Source organism: Crotalus tigris, unplaced genomic scaffold, assembly GCF_016545835.1.
Source record: "Crotalus tigris isolate CLP2741 ecotype Arizona unplaced genomic scaffold, ASM1654583v1 scf7180000024281.4978605, whole genome shotgun sequence".
Classification (NCBI taxonomy): domain Eukaryota; kingdom Metazoa; phylum Chordata; class Lepidosauria; order Squamata; family Viperidae; genus Crotalus; species Crotalus tigris.
In genome coordinates, this window is record NW_024100453.1 from 1,126,606 (window position 1) to 1,133,524 (window position 6,919).

Consider the following 6,919-nt stretch of genomic DNA (forward strand, 5'->3'; position numbering starts at 1 on the left):
AGTAACTCAAATGCAAAATTTGGGACCCTTTACTCCAATGGAATTGAAATTTTACTGCAATCAGCCACAATAATGTGATCATGATTTCTGACATTCCATGCCAGCTTCCAAGTCAACGGGGAAGCTGTCAGGAAGTCAGAAATCACACCCACTGGTTCTTTTTGTCTGCCCATAATCATTCTGTTTATCTTTTTAGGTAAAGAAATAATGACTAATGATGATCCATAGGTTGTCTCTTTCAAAGTCCTAAGGATGGATTTGTGCTATGGAATGCCTTTCAATAGGATTGCAGCATCAGTGTAAAGATAATGAAGTAGTTAAGCCAGGAAGAGCCAGACTAAACCTTTCTGTTTCCAAAATACGAAGACGGTATGTTTTATGCTATATTATCTAGATGGCAAAAATTCAGATAACCAATAGATGACAAAGGGATGCAAAAAGACATTTTTGCTCTTTAATGGCCTTTTGTATTTGTGCAGCACAGATCTTGTAACCAACCCTAGTACAATGTTGGTCACACTTTGTTTTGTTATTGTAGATTAGCAAATAAAAGATTGGAAAATATGAGGATATTCCAGTTAAATGAACACTCACTCATCTCATTTTAACTTTAAAAGCATGGGAGTTCATGTTTTAAAACAAGGGCTATAATTGAACTTGTGTATGCCTTCACATCTGTTCATTTTAAGTGTCTTTTTCAATTATATTTTCTATATAATTTTCTATTCCTAAATATTACTCATATTAAGAATTTATTTACCATTTGGTGCATGCACAGAGGCCAATCACTTTCTCTCAGTCCTAGGAAGGAGGCAATGGCAAACCATTTCTGAAAAACTTTGCTAAGAAAACTGCAAGGACTTGTCCAGGCAGTCTCCAAGAATCAGACATGATTGAACAACAAAAAAACCATTTAGCTTACCTATATTTCCTTATTTGTTTGTCTACCCATGATGATAGAATTGCTATTATTTTATATAGTTATTTTAAATGTTTGTAAAATGCAGCTGGCTATTCTTTGGCATTTTTATCAAACTTATTTAAGAAAGAAGATCTATGAAACAACATACTTGTTTTCATATCAGGTAGGAGATGTTAACAACAACAAAATCTTAGTAATGACATTGTTTGTAAAAGTCTCATAGCAATTAGACAGCAATCCGAGCACATATACTATATCCTAAACACATACTTTAATTTATTCCAATGAATTTATCAACAAAATGTACAAGGTATCAACAAAATATTATTACAGCATAACAATTTCTACAAGATGGAGAAGCATTGTCCTAGAAATATAGGTTTTGAATTATATGTCAGCAATAATAAATGAAATACTTATTATTATTTTTTTAAATACTAAACTCTTGATCTGGAAGCAAGGCAGGTGAAAGACAATGATTAGAACATTCATGGTTTATAATCTGAATATAAATTTAGATCAAAGCCTGTTCCTATTCATGTGATTCTGCAGTTGGTGAAGAAATGTCTATTTCTAAATGAACAGACATGACGTCTTTACATGAAAATGAGGAAAGCCTGCTTCAGGCTTCAGATTTATTCATAGAAGAGCAGCCATAGAATCAGGTAGATTATGGATCAGCCAATTTAGCTTGAACCCTGAGGCACATAATTTTGTGTGATTATTGAGAACAGTAAATTGGGAATTTTCTGTATTTCTGGAGGCTCTTTGGGTATTAAGGATTTAATCATAATCAGAAAAAATTTCTGAAGTGTTATAGGACTAAAAAAGAGATCAGTGTTGCAGACCCAAAGACAGTACTTTTATAACAGACCATGGCAACCTTCATTAAAATGCAAAAGGTACCTATAGTTGCCCCCCCCCCTTTGAATAGGATTTGTCTGGTATGATACTCAGCATTACCTAATGCTATTCATCACTAAGACTAAAAGAAGCAAATAGAATAATGATTATGATCACGCTGGGACAATCAGGTAATCCTACTTTAGAAAGGTTACGGGGGAATATTGGTAGAAGCAGTGTTTTCTGGGAGCAATTCCAGGACTTTGGAATGGCCTCTCACTTAAGGTTGGAGTTGCTTCTACTTTGGTCACCATCTTCCAGAAGATGTTGATGTCTGAGCTCTTCTGGGGGATTGTGATGCGTCTTTGATTGATACTGTATGTTTTAGATTTTACTTATTTTTCATATGTTTGTGTTTTTGCTTTATTGTAACTGTAAGTCACTGAGAATCAATTGGATTATAACAAAGTAAAAAATTAACTTTTATTATTATTATTATATTTATTATCATTCTGTGGTTTTTTTTGATGCCATATGAACTTTTATTTATAGAAACTAGAAATTCAAGTTGACTTTTTGTGTACAAAAATATTTCCCAATACAATTTTCATCCAAAGAATTACCTGAAACATTAGATAACAGGAAAAAAGATAATGTTAAACTAAACATAAAAACTCAAAACCATCAGGCAATGTCAGAATGACTTGGGTTTAAATGGCTTAGAACAGGGGTGTCAAACTCGCAACATCACTTGACGTGTCGCGACGTATCACAACTTTTTTACCATTGCCAGCAATGTGGTGGGTGTGGTTTCGCTACGATGCATCCAGCCCATGGGCTGGCAGTTTGATACCCCTGGCTGAAATTGTTGTAAATAGTGTTGGGAAAAAAACCTCATTTCCAGACAAAAAAAAAACCCAGAATATTTCTTATTTTAACTAGGTAACAATTGAATGAGAAAGTGAATGTGCTAAGCCAAGGCATAAAATCATAAATAAGATTACAAAAAATTCTCAGTAATTTATAACTTGATATACTTAGTGGTCTAGTTAGTATCTACCAATTGGTAAGTAATATTGAGTTAAAACCAAATAGCGTCAAAAGGTTATTTGAATAACATCTTTACTAAAACATTGGGATAATGTAAGGTTAAATCCCCAACAGGTTTTGCTCTGCATTTTGCATCAGTTACTATATTATGTAACACTTTGTGTGAGTTTCTCATTACATGGCCTAAGGGAGGGAAAAATGAAGTTCAACAAGGATAATCAGATAAATATTTATAGTCAACATATTGTACTTATTTGCAAATGTTGAAAATTTTTTGAATACCAGTAGAGGGTGCCCTAAACCAGGAGCAAGGACAATATCTGAGAAAATGCATACAAATCTTTATACACAATCACAGTAAATCAGTTATTTGTTTTAACCATATACAGTGTATGTTCTGTTCTGCTCTTTTGTTAAGAGATGCATTTATAAGTGACATGTATTTTGATTTTCACAGTACAATTATAAAACCCTTTTCTTTCAAACTCAGTGGAACATATTTTGAGGTAAGTGGAGTTTGAATTGCAAGCTTTACTTTGAAAAAAAAGAGTGCGCTAGAAATAATTGTGATGGAGAAATAAGCTAAATCAAGGCAGAAGCAGAAGCCTCTTTGTTAAATGTCAGCCAAAATCAGTACCATGGACAATACCAATTCACTTTCTTGGCTGAGACTTTCTTCTACCAAGAAAACATGAAAAATTAAATCCAGTGCAAACTTCAAGTACACAGTTAGTTCACTATCATGGTCAGCTCTGTTCTTTTGAATATGTTGCCAGACTATTAAAACACTTTTATCTGATTTTAGTATCTCCAATTTCTGAGAGGTTGGCAATGCAGGAAAAAAGGGCCAGCAGTGAGAGAATGGAAGTTCTGTTAGGAATGTGGATAAAAAAATAGAATACTATTTTTTTCTAATTGAAAAACAATAATCACAGACATAATTTTGTGGTCTTGCACTTGATTTTTTATCCACAGTTGATATAATTAATGGGAGAGCAAAAATGACTTGAAAACTACAGCTCAAACCTAAAATAAAATGACCCCATTTCCTTTGGTTTAATTAATGAAGATTACTTTCAAATAGTTTTAAAAGCAAATGTTAAATTGCCCTTCACAAGAACCAAATGAAAAAAAAAACAAAGTATTGGCTCTGATTGAGAATGGATTTGCTGCTGGCCAACATATTGTGTATGGCAGGGTGGAGAGTTGTATGAAAATAGTGGCAAGGGCACCTAAATAAAGCCTGAACCAATTTTCTTTTATGAAAAAACATGTGATTCCATTCATATATACCCCTTTCATGCATCTTCCCCTCACCTCCACCTTATTCTCATTCACATCTTGTAACTCATTTCTGCATTCATATTTTCCCATATAAGCATTTCATTCGCCTGGGAAAAGTCACCTGTATTCACTTAGGTCTAGAAAAGCATCGATTAGTCTGCCAACAAGTTAGCCATTTGAAAGCCTGTTTGAAGCAGAGAGTGAATGTTTAAGCTGATGGTGATCATAAAGACTATATTTGCATGAAATATTGAAACACACATTAACTAAGGGCATTTTAATAAAGTTGTTAGTAAATCTGCTTGAATGATTATTATATTGTTTCATATTCCAGGAATACCCCAAATTAGATTTATTTTAAAAAGGTTAATCATGGATAAACACATCATATCAGCACATGTTCCTAAACATGATGAGAAAACCTGAATTCTGATGTCATTTTGCAAGCTTCAATTCACTTCACTTCTTTGTACTTGAATCACAATATTTCATGTATATTTAAAGGCAAAGTTTGTATCACAATGTCAGCTAAAGAAAGGGAGTAAGGCAGGGGTGTCAAACTGCCGGCTCGTGGGCCAGTTTCATTATACCAAAGCCACACCCACCCCATTGCCGGCAATGCAATGTGATATGTTGTGACACGTCACGTGAAATTCCTTTGGTATTGCCTAGCCTAGCCTAGACTACACTTCTGCTGTTCTCTGGTGGTTTCCAGATAGGTACTTACCAACTCTGCCTAAGTTCCAAGCCTAGACAAAACCTGCTCTGATGAATTGATAAACTACAGGTAGTCCTCAACCTACAACAGTTCATTCAGTGACCATCCAAAGTAATAACAGCACTGAAAAAACTGACTTATGACCATTTTTCACACTTATGACCATTGCAACATCCCCATGGTCACGTGATCAAAATTCAGATGCTTAGCAACTGATTCATATTTATGACAGCCACAGTGCCCTGAATTCATGTGATCACCTTTGCGACCTTCTGACAAGCAAAGTCAATGGGAAAGCAAGATTCATTTAACAACCAGTTTGCTAACTTAACAACTGCAGTGATTCACTTAATAACAACTGTGCAAGAAAGGTTGTAAAATGGGGCAAAACTCACTTAACAAATGTCTTGTTTAGCTACAGAAATTTTGGGCTCAATTGTGGTTGTAAGTCGAGGACTACCTCTAGTTATTTATTCAGTCTAGTCAAAATAAGACTTTCTCTTTCTCTCTCCCTCTGTGGGTGTGTAAAATGATTAATACAAAATAAAAAAAGAACTGGGAACCCCTGTAATACAGGGGGATGTTTCTATTTTTCTATGATATAAGAATAACTAATATTGGTATAGATAACTACAGTTCAGTCTTGAAATATCAAATTAAACCTAAATCACATGGAATTATACTGTCTGATCTTGCCTTTCCACAAATAAAGAACCAGATCAAAAGCTGGAAGTTGTCAAATTTCACTGATCCAACTTTCAGAATCTAATCTGCATATATCCTTTCACAAAGTCTAATCACCTTTCTTTTAACACTCCAGGCAAAAGTAAGTAGACATATTCCAATTTTGGAGGATATAATTTAATAATGTAATGACATTTTTAACCCTTAGCTTTCTCCAAAGTACCTGACTCACCATAAAACTAATATCTACAAAAAGGAACTATGCATAACCACAACATACGTACTACGATGCTTTTAAATGTATTATGTCTCACCCCAAAGTAAGGAAGATAGTCATATAGTAAGTTATATTGTCATCCACTGGAATGTCCAACAAACCTAAAACAAATGTTTTTTGTTCAATTAATCTAGCTTTCAAATTGTAAGGAACATATATTTAGTGCTCTAATTAATACCTACTAAATCACGGAATTACAGGGCTGGAAGAGACGTTGGAGGTCTTCTAGTTCAACCTCCTGCCCAAGGCAGAGACCTTATACCATCACAGACAAATGGTTGTCCAATCTTTTTTTTTAAAAAAAACCTCCAGCAATGGAGCACCCACTAAAGCACTGCAAAGCGGTATACAAGTCTAAGTGCTATTGCTATTGCTACTCCAGGAGGCAAACTGTTTCATTGATTAATTGCTCTTACAGTCAGGAAATTTCTCCTTAGTTCTAGTCTGGATCGCTATTTAAAGAGTTTCCACCCACTGCTTCTTATCCTGCCCTCAGGTGCTTTGGAGAATAATTCAACTCTCTCTTCTCTGTGGCAGGACCCTCAAGTACTGGAAGACAGTTATTAGGTCACCCCAACCCTTCTCTTTGCTAAGCTAGACCTACCTTAGCTGTCTATCATATGGTTTATCCTTTAGACCTCTTATTTTTATTGCTCTTCTCTACACTCTTTCCAGGGTCTCAACAAAGACTAGTGATCCGACATTGAGAGCTGTAATTGTAATCAAAACAGAAAGAAACAACAAACAAAGAAGACTTACTCCTGCTGTGTTATGACTTTACAGCGATAAATATGGCTTTTTAAAAAATTATTTTGTAAAGGAAGCAGTTTCTTGGCTTCTGTTTTCCATGTAAAGCTCCTAATAAATGTAGGAATAAATCTTCACAATCCTGCTGGGTGTTGGCACTGCAGATGGTGAGAGCTATTGCCAGTGTTACAATTGCAAGATGAATGGTAATTAGGCATTTAAAGTAACAAAAAAGTTCACAAAGCAGGGAATACTCGTATCATTCATCACACTCATGTGATCTCATTCCATACAATAATGAATAAAAAGAGTAATAAATGCCCAATGTGTAGAAAAATAGGTTTTACTGAGTGATTAGAGTTTAAGAATCACGATAAGTTCAAATCTGGGATGG

General features: G+C 34.7%; 1 long non-coding RNA gene across 1 annotated transcript; it reads left to right on the top strand.

Moving 5' to 3' along the window:
- Positions 1-228: 228 nt before the first annotated feature.
- LOC120299162 lies at positions 229-6,574 on the top strand. The gene is made up of 3 exons (XR_005554354.1): positions 229-369; positions 3,273-3,321; positions 6,454-6,574. It is a non-coding gene; the product is annotated as an uncharacterized LOC120299162 (long non-coding RNA).
- The last annotated feature ends 345 nt before the right edge of the window (positions 6,575-6,919 follow it).